The 15853-nt window shown below is 31.2% G+C and overlaps 2 pseudogenes; both read right to left on the minus strand.

The window, feature by feature from the left end:
- Positions 1-6975: 6975 nt before the first annotated feature.
- On the minus strand, positions 6976-8738 carry LOC114410926 (annotated as a pseudogene).
- Positions 8739-13140: 4402 nt separating this feature from the next.
- Positions 13141-15487, minus strand: LOC114410927 (annotated as a pseudogene).
- Positions 15488-15853: the final 366 nt, after the last annotated feature.

Raw genomic sequence — 15853 nt, forward strand, 5'->3', positions numbered from 1 at the left:
TATATAGTTTGTTGAAAAAAAAAAAGAGCAATGTCATTCTTGTAATGTTTTTTTGCAACAATTTTTATACACTCGTTTTTTTATCTTTTAATTTATCTTCATCCTTCTTATTTCTTATTTCGTATTTTCCTTTCTTTTTTTCCCATCGAGATAAATTATTCTCAAACACATAGTTTTACTCAAAAAGTAATTCATAGAAAAGGTTCTTTCTTACCATTAGCTTTAAACACGTTAAATAGTATATGCTTGTGCTTTTTAATAATTTTTTTTTTCACTTTTTAGATAATTTTTGAAAAAAAAATAATTATTTCCCTTGAAATAAGTTTATCTAAACATTAAATTGTCAGAATTGGTACCGTAACCATAAAATTGCAAAAGTCGTTTCACATTATTTTTATTTTACAATAAATGGAGACAGCAAAATAATTAAATAAAATTATGACTTCTTATCATCTAATCATATATTTCATTTACTCATAAACTATCTCAATGACTTAGGCTATGCTTAGATAAAGTTAGAAAATTACTTCTATAAATTCCAATGAATAATTTCAAATTCCAATGCATAAAATAAAGAAGAAAAAAATTGTTATCTTGAAAGTAAAAGCACCTTTATGCTCTCTTAATTGAAATCCAAACATGTAATTAGCAAATGTTTGGATGTCATTTTGAGGAGCTAAAAAAAATTACTTCTAAAGTAAAAATTCTTTCTGTTTCATTAATTTTTCATAAAAAAAAATTATTTCTTAATCATTTTTGTCTAGTTAGGATTCCGAAAAGAACGTTATCAACTGTCATTCAAACCTAGCTTCAAATGAATTTAACTGCATTATATATTTCTTGTAATGAAAACAAAAACGTAGCTTCAAATGAACAGAACTGAATTAGATTTTTAGTTATGAAAACAATATAATATCTACACTATATAGTAATAGTTTCCTTCCTAGTATTATTATGATTAGTGAGTGGACGGAAAAATTACGCAAAAATCAAAATACATAAACACATGGTTTATGGAAGTTTGTCTTGAACTATTTTCATCATTAAGATCACCCGTGTCATATTCATTCACTGAAAGAAAAGGTGACGTTTGATTGTAGCATACGGTTAAGTACACAATTGACCCAAGTACAGCCAAACAAACAAAAAAATGATGTTAAGTACAGGATACAGATCGTTTGATAAAGTTAATCGCTCAGTAGAGCCAATCTAATTTCTTCCAGCATTTGCATCTAAATTATTAGGAAGGAGAATTCAAGAATTTGATAATATGGAATGTCCTACTTAATTTCACGGGGCTTTGAGACCAAAACATCTTCACCAGACCTGTACAAATTTAGCATAGAAATGGACGTGAACGTTTATGATTAATTAGTTGGAAAGCTAAATGTTTGGTATAAAAGTTAGAGCTATATTGAGGAGCTAATAGTGCAATGCAATTGCAACATTAAGAAGCGACCAAATGCAATTCGTAAGCAGAGCGGAGAGTGCACAAACATAGTTTGTGGAAAAATTGACAGTTGCCACTTGATCACTAAGTGGAAAACTTGGTGGCCACTTCGTAGAATTGGGTTGCGCACCATGTCACCATGCATACACACATACGTACGGTGAGCCACCGTAGAACCCAAGTTTGAATTTGCACCAAACACTATAAACCTAATGATTCTAAACCATTCTGCCAGTTTAAATAAATTAAAGAGAAAATTCTTTTGGCTGATGTAATGTATGTAATGGGACTGCTCCGTATTATGTTATTTATTATATATTTTTTTATTGCATCATCGTTTAATATGTTATATTTTTTTTATATATCTCATTTTATTTGTATAAAATATTAGGAGTTGCTTGTCTTCTTTTTGTTTCCTTATAAGATAAAATATTCTTCTTTTTTGGTTCCTCTTTTTGTATTATTCTTTCAACCACTATATGATATCCATGACAGGTGATTCAAGTAATAATTCTTTATTGGACTTGATAAAAGACGTAATTAAGGAGGACATTGTCCAAGCCATAAACTATACGACTCTTAATTTGAACATTGTGCCCTAGTATATCTATATCCGTTATGTTATATATATGGCCTATTCCAATTACAACTACTAATTAATTAATTTTGTATAGTCTGTAAATTATTTATGTAGGTCGACAATTCTTTCACATTCAAGTTGAGATATTATATCTCATTGTACTCGATCTGAGTGGGACAAGAAGAGGGAATGGGTGAAATTGATAATTCACTTTTACATAATCCTGAAAAACTTACTTCATATTGTCACTTTCCTTTCACCCCTACTAACTACTCATTCTACGTTACCGCGCTTTAATAACATAGTGTTAATGTCCTATTCAAATGCACTATTCGTTTTTATTTGTAGACATGCACCACTATAGAAAATTAAATCAAACATCTAATTAACTCGCGCAATACCAATGGGTTCATCCATTAATATATAGTTACCACTTTTTAGGTCTCTTGTTAAGTTTGATGAGATTTTTTTTTTTTTTTTATCTTTCATTTCTCTGGTGCGCTTTCCTCTTCCGCTTGATTCAATTTGATGCTTCTTTTCACCTATTTCATCACTTTCACCGCACAAACCCCAAATCTTGATTTCATTTTCACTGCTGATAAGGCTCTTACTTAATTGGGCATTGGAAATAATGCCAAGACCATCAGCCATAGAATAATCCGTGTAGGACAGATTTTGAAGCAAGATAGTGCCCATTCTGCAAAAAAAAAAAAAAAAACTATATATATTAGAAAATACAAGATAGCTATATGTCTATAATTTTAACTAATTTTTAAGTAACATATATTAGCATTTTTAAATTTATAAAAAAATAATATCACTCAAGTACATATCATGCCAAGACCTAATAGAAATCATGATTGTTATAGATTAACGAATAATTTCTTACACTCCACACATCCGTAAAAAGAAATACAAGTAATATTAAAATATATACAGTAATGTGTGCGTGTAAAGCATTACAGATGTTGTGGTAACCTTTTGGTTCTCAAGAGTATGTTTGTAAGGAGGAATTAAAAAATTTACATTATTAAATTAAATTTCTCTTGATTACTGTTTAATCAAGTAGACACATTAATTGGAAAAAAGTGGTTATTGCCTAAGCGCACTTACTTCTTTCTGCGCAGGGTAGTTGAAGTGCGTGATGCTTGTAAGTTTTTTTTTATTATTATTATTTGAATAAGGGCCTAACTGCCTCGTTTTTGTATCTAATTCGCATGTCCCCGCCCTCTGGGAAGCTGCTCTCTTGTCAGATCAGAATCGATCTATCATCTTTTTTCTTATGACTAATTTCTAATACACTTTCTAATTACGTGTACCAAATTCTGGTTTGTGGCCAAAGCTCGTTCTATGGTCATGGACACAGTGTTGTTTATACTGATATAAAAACTGTCGGAAAGTCCCATGTATTTCCCAAACTTTGTTTCTTGTTCAAAAATTAAATGGCATTTCTGTAGTTTTATAGCAAAACAATAACAATGAATGCGAATGAATATTCATTGAAAATTATAAATATTTATTCACTTTCTCTCTTATTCATTTCTATTTCATTTTTAGTCTTTTATTTTAAAATCATTTGTCACGTGAACATTCTACATGTGATGTTCTGTTTTAAAAAATGTCACATTAAATATTCCTGTCACATTGTTGTCATGTAGCAAATGTTTTTTATTGTTCCTAGAAAATTTTTAATATCTAACTTTAGTCTCTATAAAATTTAAAGTTTGATTTAATTCCTACAAAATTTGAAGTTTGGTTTTGTCCCGGTAAAGTTTTAAGTTTGATTTTATTTCTTATAAAATTCAAAGTTTGATTTTAATCTCTATAAAATTCAATGTTTTATTTTAATCCTTAATTTGTTATCTAATTTTAGTCAATTTAAATCTCTAATATCTTTTTCATTCATTTTCACATTCATCTTATCAAGATAATCATACAATATTATTCAAATCATAGCTTTCTTATCAATTGGGAACTAATTATCAAAGTTGTTTGATCAACCCTCTAAACTAGTCATATACTGGATTCATGGTTGTGTGTTATTAAACTTCAATACTATGATATTTTTTATTGAGAAATGCTAACAACACATGGGTTTGATAAACAAATATCAAACTTTAAATTTTATAAAAACTAAAATAAAGCATTAAAATAAGTTGTCACATGACAACAATGTGAATGTCAAGTGATAACTTTGCGGATGTCACATTAGCCAAAATGTTCACGTCTAGAGTTCTAACGTGATATTACCGTTGGCTGTATTGACGGGATTAGTAATTGATGTTTAATCTGCATGTTATACATTCTTTAAATCCGAAGATCAAGAGGTGACAATTTTAAAAAGAGAGACTAAAAATGAGCTTTAAGATATTTGTTGAGGCTAAAATTATGTTTAATCCAAAATATATTTATATATAAAACCAGTAATAGTCAAATATCATTTGTACAACCTAGCAGTTTAACTAGTTGAACCTAAGTCCTAATCCGAGAGTTGGATGGTTTTTTGTTCGGCCTGAATTTAAGAACCAAGAAACTTCGAGGGTAAAATTCTGTCCAAATGTGTGTAAAGTGCACCTTGCCACCACAGTTTCATCAGTTAAAAACAGAGAATGCAGAACAAGAACTATATATATGTGCTAGTGCTAGCCAGTAGCTGTCCAGAAAAGTATAAACCTTTTATATACATATGCATTGCATGTCATCAACAGTTAAAAAAAGAAAAAAAATTTAGAAAGAAAGGAAAATAAAAACAGAACACTTAAAATCGAAAATTAAGTTTTGTTTTTTAATGAGCCTTCTTTTGACTTGTTCTTGCCTTGCACGTAATACAGCATCTCCACTTGTTAATTTGCTAGTTGCTTCCCATTCAGCATGCAACATCAACAGCAACACGGCTAGGTCAGCAGTCAAAAGCTTAAAACATGTTATGAGGGCAACTAGGTCGCGCGTCTCATCCATATATTATTGCTCTTTTTAGACATAATGAAGAAACAAGAAGAGGGAAGAAAGGTGATTTTGGACTGTTCAGAGTTGCTACTATTATTCATCACTATAAATTAATACGTCACCATCATTTTGTTAATGCTTTCTAATTCAGTAGACATTAGTACACGCCAAAGGAAAATGGTAATTGACTATTTAATGCTCTTCTTTCTTTTCAAGCTTCTGTCTTAATTAGAAAGATTATATTTATCAAAACTTTGGACTAAACACAACATCAATCGCTAACTACATGCATGCAAATAGCTGGTGACTAGTTTAGCCTTGTATCAGTCGTCGTTAATTTATTCTCTCACTGATTGGACTTAAGTCTCATTTTAACTGGTTATGGAAGTTTGAACAGTCATGTTTCGGGTTCTACTAGGTGGGAACAATTGTTTAAGATTCTGAATATACCTCTTTAGAGTGGGAGCTGTATGTCGGACGCTTGAATCTTAGGTGTGACAAAATGCTATGACACCAAAAAGAAAAGTTTCAGATTCTGTCCATTGTTTTTTAATTGATGAGATTTTGTTATATATGTTGAAGTTTATAAAACTGATACAACATTTTTTTTTTCTTTGTCTCAAATATCCTTTTGAGAGAATTATGTTTCGAAGTACGATCAAATATAGTGAGGGATCTAAGATCTGGGATTAATAGGAACAATCTATTTAAAAGTATAAAATATAAAAATTTAAAAATGTTTAATATGAGATTAAGATTTGACATGTGACTATTAAAAGACTGGTAACAATTTCTAAAAATGCTTTTATTTAAAAAAATATTCTTAGAAATACTCTCGTTGAAAAAATATCTCTTATAAACGCTCTCATGATTCATGAATACAAGAGTACGTTGCTAGATTAATAAATTTATAGATAGCATAAATAAGAACAATCTCCGATCGTTTAGTAGCATAAATAGTTGTGAATCATAATTATATTTGGATTTGGAAGTGTCAACCATGATATTGATAACAAAAATATCTTCCACCCTTCGCAAATAGTAAAAGGTATTGCCAATTATAATATTTAATTAGAATAGAAAAATTCTATTCTTATCATTTTTTAGTATTCCTTTTATAAATAAATTAGATTTCTTTGGTTCTAGTTCTACGCTTTCTTTCTTTGGAAGCCCGACAATTTTATTAAAAACATTATTCGACACTAAATGTAAACACATATCTTAATAAAGATTTGAATATTGATATGTGACTCTTGTGAGGGATTCATTCATTCCACCAAATACAATTTCTGATGGTACATAAAAGAAAGATTGCAAAGAAAAGCAACAAATATATACAAAAGAAATGATGTGATAAAAACAAATAAAAAAAATTAATTGTAAAAGTTTTTATAAAAAATGTATGTAAAATTAAATAATTCTTTAAAATAATATTACGTATATACTACACGCTTACTCGAACAGCACTCTCACATACTAATTAAGTGTAATTAGATCTGCATAAATTATAATTAAGTACCATAAGCCTTATCCTATGATACTATAGTTTAATAATATCGAGTGCGGTTTGAAGTCTTCAAGGCATCTACGCAAATTTTACACAATATATAATATATGATTGTATGCATACTGACTCACAAACCATTTAAAAATGGGCAATAGCTAGAAATTTTTGAGGAAGAATCACCACCTACTCTTAAATAGCTAGCTAATTTTTTAAGTAAAAAAAGAAGTAAAAACGTACTACTTCTTGTGCATCAAAATCACAAAACATTTTAGATGTAGCCGTCGAGAAAGGCAAAGATATAGTATCAATTAAGAGATTTAATTTTTAAAAGTCTATCGTGTGATAAGAGCTAAAGCATGATGATCAACCACCCAAAACAAGGCGATTAAAATTAAAGCTTATCTTCTCATGAAACGTTACAAATAGTTTCTTTCTTTCTGGATGATTTTTTTTTTATTTAATTTAAAGCAATGACAGTGCCTATTGTCGCAATCTGATACTCTCCTTTCATAACGTGGAAGCCAAAAGCATGAAATTAACATATATGATATATACATAACTATTGCAGATTTTTAAGGCAACAGGAAGTACATTAATATTCACAAATGCCTTCATTTGGAAATCTGAGTTAGATATCAGATGAGGTAATTGGCAGGTGTTGTGTCTCCGTTTTCTTTGTAGTGGGTGATGGTGGCGTGGGGTCTGAATAGTCTTTGCCTTTGTCTTTGCCTTTGCCTTTGCCTTTGCCACACACCACAGAGTACAGACCCACTGCGATAATGATGGCTCCAATGATACTGAAATCAATATAATGCAGAAAGACACAGGAAGGGCATTGATAAGGACATATCATAAATAATTAAGCTAAATAATCATCACCGTGCAATAATTGTCACCAATCAAACTGCTAAGTTCTAATTGTGACGAGAAATTAAAGAAGAGGAAGAATTAAGAATAATGTGAATTAATCAGTAAGATATATACCTGCCCAGGTGAAGCTGCTCTGCAAATATGAAGGATCCTAAAGCAGAAGTAATGATCATGCATAGGGGATTAAAGGCTGTGAAAATACCGGTCCTTTGCTTTGCAATACCAACCCTGGCACATAATACGTAATTCCAGAGGTTACTACTCCCTGTAATTTTAAAACTGGTAGATTGCATGTGAAGAATAAACCTGCAATTATAATCGGACGACCATTACAATAATATATAATAATGTCTTTTTATTTCCAATTTATTCATTTTTATATTATCAACGTAAATATTTTTGTACCCTCAGCTTATTAGTTTGGTAAAACAAACTTGTAAACCAGGTGGTGTTCTAGGCTATTTAGAGCTAAAAAGTGATTATAAGCTAGTTATTATTAAATTAATTATTATAAAAGTGGTAATCTTATTATGATCATTTATAAATAGATAAAAATATTTTTTTAGAGAAATATATTTTTATTCTTTATATTTTCAATCAAATAAAATTAAGGTCTTTATATCTTTATATGTATCAATTTGATCCTTCAACTCTAAAAACACGTAAATTTAATCCTCTCTAAAAACTCATCATGTTTTTTAAATTTTGGGAGAGATTAAAGTCACTATTTTTAAGTTGAAGGAGCAAACTAATTGTTATGTAGTTATAAAAACTTTAATCATATTTGAACAAAAGTATAATTAAATTCAAAAACACATCTTATTCACAAATTTTATACTATCAACGCATTCTAATTAAATTATTTTCTTTATGAACATAAGATTTTATTATTTTTATACTATTATTTAATTATATATTGTTATGTCATAAATTATAAGTTTAACTTTTACAAAAAACACTTTTATACACTAATATATTAGATTGCAATATCTTGAAATGACTTAACCTTTAATTTATTTTCTTTTAAATAATATCACATGTCATTATTGATTTTTAACTTTAAATTTATTTTAATTATTTATTTATATTTTTATAATTTAAAATTTGTCTTCTAATATACTTTTTTATAATTATACATTTTAGATCATTTTTAAATTTTTTCATTAAGATATTTTGTTTTTTATTTAAATATTTTAAAATTTTATCTAAAATATAAATTAAAAAACATTTGTGTATCTCTTACGTGCACTGGCTTGGTTACTGACTTCGAGGGTTAGCACCTCCAAAAACAAAGAGGAAGAAGGAGAAGATAAGTTGGTTTCGAGGTTACCAATGCCTCTAGAGGAAGAAGAAAAGCATAGAGGAGAGTAATTTGCTAATTTCATTCTTGATTGATGCTATTATTACATAGTCATATATATACTGAATTCTAATTTTGGCATTTTGTGATTTCTAGAATGTTCAGAATTCAGCAATTTGGTTATTCTTGTCCCCTAGAGGTCAGCATAGAATCTTTCATCCTGCACACAACGCTCTTGCACGATCATGCTCAAACGAAGTCACTAAGGTAGGCAGGCCTCACAATTCTTCTCTTGTTTGTTGTTGTTTGCACCCCCTGCACCCCATTTGCTTGTGTTTGATCTGTTTGTGCTTGGACTTCTGCTAATGGCACCATCTGCTCTTTGTCTCCTGTTGCGGTATGCTTCCCTATCACTCTCTGCCCCATCAAAAGCACCTTGTCCTCAAGGTGTTGGATTTTCAAACTATGACGTCCAAAAACAATACCGGGATCCTAAGGTTTATTCCGACGAATTGCACCAAGTGTGTCAATGGGTAGTGAGTCAGGAGGAGCTTCAGGAAATCCCGCAATATATATGGAAGTACGAAACATCCTCGTTGTTCCGACAGAGGTGGCAGAACTGGTGTTGGGGAAGAAGACTTGAAGTGGTGGCATTCTCGCCCTGTAAGTCCACGAAGTGCCCGTGATGAAAGAACATCACATGTAATGGTGTTGGAGCGGTCTGACATGGTAAGCTCAGAAAGATAGCTAGTTGAGGCTGGAGGAAGTTGTGGGTACTCCCTCCATCAACAAGGAGGACCACACGATGGCTGGAGAGAAGGTCGGCGAGGTGCAAAGTTTCCGATGCTAAATCACTTGATAAGGAGTTCAAACTAATTTGGGCCAAATGGGTCAGGTTCGAGTCGGGTGTGAGGGTTGGGTCCGGGGTCGGGTCAACTAGATCTATATTAGGGCAATTGGGATCTTCGTCTTCAGCAACCAGAAGGAAAGCTTTTAGAGGCGTAGCAATGTCCTCTAGGGTATCGTTCGTCACAAGTGAAACACAATCCACGCTCCCGGCAGAAAGTGGGTTCCTCCGACGTCAAGCATTTCACCATGGGCGGCGGAGGTGGCGCCAGAAATGGCAGAAGTGGCGACGGTGTCAGCGGTGGAGTCCGCGGCAGAGGCGGTAATGGTACGGGACTTGGTTGTATGGGTGCGGAGCATGGAGACTAAGAAGGGTAGTGGTGGCCGGGTCACCGAGGCAGTCATAGGAGAAGGACATCCAGTTGGGAGTCGAGGCAGTGTGTAGCGGCATCAAGTTTGGCCAGGACGGCCTCGAGGCAGTCCTCGCTAGCAGGAGAAAAGTCATGGTGGGTTGGCGATTGTTGTGGATGGTAGTGGTTGGGGCTGTAATGGCATCCATGGAAGGCAGCCATAGAAGCTCCGTACGGCAAGTGACAGCCATGGAAGGCAACCATGGGAGCTCCGTACGGCGAGTGGCAGCCATGGAAGCTCCGTACAGCGAGTGACAACCATGGAAGCTCTGTATAGCGAGTGGCAGTCATGGAAGGCAGCCATGAGAGGTCAATGAAAGCACCAAATTGTTACGTGTTGTGCTTGTTGCTGAACTTCGAGGGTCAGCACCTCCAAAAACAAAGAGGAAGAAGGAGAAGATAAGCTGGTTTCGAGGTTACCAGTGCCTCAAGAGGAAGAAGAAAAGCAAAGAGCAGAGTAATTTGCTAATTTCATTCATGATTGATGCTGTTATTACATAGTCATATATATACTGAATTCTAATTTTGGCATTTTGTGATTTCTAGAATGTTCAGAATTCAGCAATTTGGTTATTCTTGTCCCCTAAAGGCAACATCGAATCTTCCATCCTGCACACAACACTCCTGCACGATCTTGCTCAAACGAAGTCACTAAGGTAAGCAGGCCTCACAATTCTTCTCTTGTTTGTTGTTGTTTGCACCCCCTTTGCTTGTGTTTGATCTATTTGTGCTTGGACTTCTGCTAATGGCACCATCTGCTCTTTGTCTCTTGTTGTTGTATGCTTCCCTATCATTATCCTACGAGATGTTATTAGTTATTTTAAAAAAATTACTCTTCTCAATAATACGATAACAAATAATAAATTAAAAAAATATAAAAAGTTAGGATACAGCCAAATTATACTTTCTCTAAGATGATAAATGGTTTAATAATTAAATTTAACATAATTTTTTTGGGCCAGTAGAGCTAGGGTGCACAAATTAGTGATTGCCAATTATTATTAATTCCGCCAACTTTCTTTTTGTTTCTTTTTACAAAAATATCTTTCATGAAAACTAGTTTTCATAATTATTTATTTTATACTACAAAAATTAATTTCTGTAATATAAAAAATATTATGGAAATTAATTTCCATAATGTATTAGAACATAGCTGTACTAGTTTTGTAAAATCTGCAGAAAAGTAGGGATACAATTGTAAAGATGAGAGGGATGAGGAATATTTTGAGAATAAAAAAACCCAAAAATGTATAGAGATGTGAAGAGCATAAAATAGGTGTAAATAGCATGGATCTTAATGACTTGGAATTAAAGGCAATTTTGAATTAGGGCAAAAATGGGCCGAGCCGCACTTTCTTTTTGGGGTGTAAATAGCGTTGATTTTTTATATTTGACTTTCTTCTTCTAAAATACAACTTTAATTAGGATACGTATCAGAAAAGCTTTTGCCTAAAGCTTTTTGTTCAGCCATGTTCTTTTGTGAGAGAAATTGAACTAGATATTACTTTAGTCATTCTTTCAAGAGAAATAAAATGAAACTAGATAAGGCAAAAGATCTGGTTTATGTTCATTCCAACTTTTCTCTTTTCTCTAGGAAAGATGAATGGTATAAAAAAGAGAAACAAGATTGTGTGACATTAGCGTGGAAATGTAATTGATCCACTTGATCGATGATGGTGTTGGACTTCTTGAATTGGCAGAGTCATCTCTTCATGAATCAGAAGAAGATATGCTTTTTACGGATGATGGTAATGAAGGAGGAGGGAATGATACAATTAGTATTAAATACTAATTTAGTAATGACGCATTTTAGTTGTCGACCAATGTATAGAACCAATATATTTGTTTTGGGATTCCACCAAATATGTTTTTTTAATTGATGAGAGTTTCTATGTTGCACTCAATAATTTGGGGATTTGATATTGTTAATTTCGTAACCAATTAAATTACTTGTCACTTTTTCATTAATTACTTTTTTGTTTTTTCAAATTAGTCATTGATTATTATTTTATAAAATTTTAAAATTATTTTTTTAAAATTAGAAAATATGATTAAAGATAATTTTAAAGTCTGAACCCTAAAATTTTTATAGTTATTTTCAATACTTGTTATAAATATCTTCTAGGGTTTAGGGTTTAAAAATTTCTTATTATTATTTCTTAAGCATAGATTTTATAAAAAGTGTTGAAAGTAATTAAAAATATTTTAGGTTTCAGACTTCTAAAGTTATTTTTAATTATATTTTTTAATTTGAAAAATATGTAATTTTAAAAAAAAATACTATCAATGACTAATTTGAAGAAAAAAATTAATGAGAGATAATATGTAATTTGATTGGTTAAAAAATTAACACTATCAAATCTCCCCTCCCCCAAATTTGTTCGGAGCACCATAAAAACTCTCTTAATTGGTATAGTTATTAGCAAAGAGATTGGTTGATATGAGAAGGAACTGTATGTTTCTTGGTCATGGGTCTTGTTTCCTAGCCAGGGCGAGACTCTTTTAACAACACTAATTTAAAGTTCTTTATAATTTTTTGTTAACATATCCAGAACATATCATATCTTAAATTTCAAAAAGTTGTTTTATACCCATATCTGTCATATTATGCCATGTGGTACTAACTATTCGGGTTTTATAGATTGTGACTTATGACCAGCGACATAATGGTTCTTTATGGTTTTTCACAGCAGTTTTCAATGTCGTAAAAAATTAACACTTTTCACAATAATTTTTAAACGGTTTTGGAATCCTTATTTTTACATTGTTTCTCTAATAAACTGTTTTAAAATGTGTTTTTTTAAAAAAATAAAAATTTAAAGATAATTTTTAAAAAACAATTTTTTGAAAGAACCATCTTAAAAAATGTTATATTTTCGTTAAAAATGTGAAGATTTAAAAACGATTTTTACAAACTAATATTTTATTTATTGATTTTTATTATAACAGGTCGAAAGTCAAATTATACCAAATTATAAAGTTGTATAATTCCAATAAAAAAGACAATGACACTAAAACCTAAACTTTAAAAGTAAAGGAACCAAAACACAGCAGAAAAAAATTAGAATGACAAAAAATATATTAAAATCAAATATATATATATATATATATATATATATATATATATTTAGTTTCATTACACCAACCAAAATCAAATTAGTAGAGCAATGAAAAAATTAAACTCAAATTAATTAACACATATATACTTGCACCAAAGAGAATAAAATTAAATTAATTAAGATCATAATATATTACTTGTAAAATGATGAAAGATGACCAAGCGACACAACCCAGGAGCAGAAAGAGAGTCCCTGAGACCCACTGTTTGAGACCCTGAGCCTGAGGGGAGTGAACCCCATCGTGTTGGTGGGTTGTGTTTGGAGAATAAAAAAAGGTTAATTAATTTGAGGGCCTTTGTATAGTGTCATTAACAAAGCGCCTCCAAATGTTACCAACGTTCCAATCACCTTCGCTTGGCTATGTACCTCCTTAACATTCACACGCGCTCCAACCTGATGCATTACAAAATTTTCCATTAAAGTTTGCATGCTATATATAGTAGTTTTTCTATTTTTCATCAAACACAAGTCATAGACAATTAAGCAGTAGATTAGTCTATATATGCTCAATTGTCAAATTAAAAAAAGTTAAGAGAAGAAGATAGAGAGAGTGTCACTTTATGTTATGTTAACCGAACCTTACCTTAGAATTAGGGCTAGCACAAAAGTGACAGAGGGCGCAGCATTCACTACAGCAGAGGCAAAGGAAGCCGACGTATATTGCATTCCCAAGAAAGTAAACCCTCTTGCTCAATCACTGGCCTAAAATATCACACGTCTTTATGGGATACACCATCATCACAAAAATTCGAGAAAAAAAACAGTTGTATATATGCTATTATTCCTTTGTTTAACAGCTTGGTTTCATCGTGCTGATTGAAGTATCTTCAGTATTTTAACCATGAATGAATTTCTTTTAATTAAGCTGTTAAAAACAGTTGTACTAATTAATATTAAAGTACTAGCAGTAGGGGTGTTGCTTTGATCAACTAGTCCGAATCACAACTCAAGCTAACAAATTTTTTAAGATAGCTCTGTAGAACTAATGCAGGTGTGGATTAAAGATTTGTTCATTAACTAGTCTAACCTATTGCAAAATATTACAAGTCAAAAGAACAAATGTTCTAAATTTTACATATCGATATTGATCCTCTAAATTTAAAACGATAAATTTATTTTGAAAAGTAAAATAAGTAAACTCAATGATTAATTAAAAAAATAAATAATTTATATTACATACCCCTACATAATAGTTATGCTTAAATATTGCTATATAATTAGGAATCCTTAGGCAGATAAAATCTATAGGATGCAGTGGCTAATAGTAGTAACCTTGAATAATATTTTTGTACAAATTGTATTGGTATTGTTTGTGTAAAATATATAATAGAGAAAGATATGAAAAGGGAAGAGAGCCTACTGAGATAAGATGTTGGTGTGGTAAATAGAACAAATTAAAAGAATAATATAATAAAAATATTATATTATTGAGTAATCTTATAGATTTTTTTTATACATGGAATAAAGATCTTTTATATATAGTATTCGTTTTAAATTAAAATCAAATAAATAAAATTACGTTTAGTATACCAATTATTTTGAAAGGTTTAGTTTTCCAATTATTAAATGTTGCCCGTATATCAATATCTGTTCATTTTAAATTATGTAAAAATAATAAATATATCTGGATTTAATTACTTCAAGGATAAGCCGACTTTGATGTAACTTTTTTTCTTCATATAATTGAGTAAGTAGAACACTACACCATAAATTAAAATTACACGTAATAGCAACAATTTAATATGCCGACAACTTAAGTACTTAATGCATATTAAATTTTAAAATGTTATCAAAATGCCGTTGAGAGTTTTTTAGAACGAAAGTAATATAATTGAAGTAAACAGCTAAACATGCTATTTTACTTAAAATGGCGTCTATATAAAATGGCTTTTTTAAATAAAAAAGGGGTCAAAAATAAGAATTTCTAGCGTGTTATATACTATATAGTGTGTACTGATGGCTGTAGGTTATTTTAGAATTACTCCATAAATCCGAGTGCCATTATCAGTAAGAAGACAGGAAGTGTCACCTTCGGCCTAATTTTCCTGCAAAAATTGTAGCGAGAATGTTAAATAACTATTAAATAAAACCTAACACTAATTTTCAATTTATATCATGAATTAATAGCCCCAAAATGCATGTAAAATTAATAATAAGACGAGTAGCACTATAGCTAGCATGCACCTCTCAAAGATGAATGCAAAAGGAGCGAGGGCCAATCATTGCAGCCAAGGCATTGCGATAGACAATGAACACAAAACGACACATTCCATGGTTGAAACTGGCCACGGTGAAGATGTACGCTCCTGCGAAACCAAACTGCAGTGCCACCGTTAACAAATATGGCTTTGCCTTTGTGAAGTAATTCTTGCAAAAACTATTAGCACAGCATATTTCTTCCATATCCTTGTGTACGTGTTTGGGACAATATATGAAAAATGCGAGAGATTCTAGAGCTAGCTCTCTAAGTGCATGAAGTGGCCTTACTCATAAACACCAACCATAATGAATGATTAAGACAAAATGCACTAGGGAGACCAGGAGGATATATATATATATATATGTATAATTCATAAATATCGGAGTCGTCCCTGTTTTGAATTCTATGTACTTTTTTCTTGGTCAATCTCAAATAAAAGCTATATTATTATTGAGTAGTACGTGGCACCTTCAACCAGCTTTGTTTGGTTCCCTCTCTGTTGAGTTGCCTGAGTCAGACTACCCTTTGGCAGCTGCATGTTTTTTTCATAAACATGGCACTGCAATAACTTTTAACATTTTTCTCCTGCAATTTTCAACATTTATTGATTTTTTCAGAAGAGTTG

Source organism: Glycine soja, chromosome 4 (assembly GCF_004193775.1).
Source record: "Glycine soja cultivar W05 chromosome 4, ASM419377v2, whole genome shotgun sequence".
NCBI classification, from domain to species: Eukaryota; Viridiplantae; Streptophyta; class Magnoliopsida; order Fabales; family Fabaceae; genus Glycine; species Glycine soja.